The sequence below is a fragment of the Chrysochloris asiatica genome, unplaced genomic scaffold (genome assembly GCF_000296735.1).
Source record: "Chrysochloris asiatica unplaced genomic scaffold, ChrAsi1.0 scaffold01595, whole genome shotgun sequence".
NCBI lineage: Eukaryota > Metazoa > Chordata > Mammalia > Afrosoricida > Chrysochloridae > Chrysochloris > Chrysochloris asiatica.
This window is the reverse complement of record NW_006410113.1, coordinates 1-526: the sequence shown is the minus strand read 5'-3', so window position 1 is coordinate 526 and position 526 is coordinate 1.

Below are 526 nucleotides of genomic sequence, written 5' to 3'. Positions count from 1 at the left end.
TTTTTTTTTTTTGGTTGGTCACTGAAGCCAAATAGCTGATATTGTTTATTTCCCCAAAATTTACTCCAGGAATGTGACCTATGTTTCTGCTCTCAACCAAACTATGGTTTAATCAGGTACAATCACTCTAAGCTTTCTTTCTGTACCTACAATTCTTGCAGATTAAAAAAATATATATAGATCATGGAACAGAATTGAGAATCCAGAAATTAAAGCATCCACATACAGCCAACTGATTTTTAACAAAACACCTAAATATCTCGCATGGGGAGGTGATAGTCTTTTCAACAGATGGTGCTGGCAGAACTGGAAAAAGATATGCAAAAGACTGAAACAAGACCTTCACCACACACCTTATACAAAAACCAACTCAACATGGATTAAGGACCTAAATGTGAATCCTAGAATTATGAAGGCCATCAATGAAAAACTAGGGACAAATGTGAGGGCACTAATTCAGGGAGTACACAGACCACAAAACATTTTGAAAACCACACAAACAAAAGTAGACAAAATAGATGAGTGG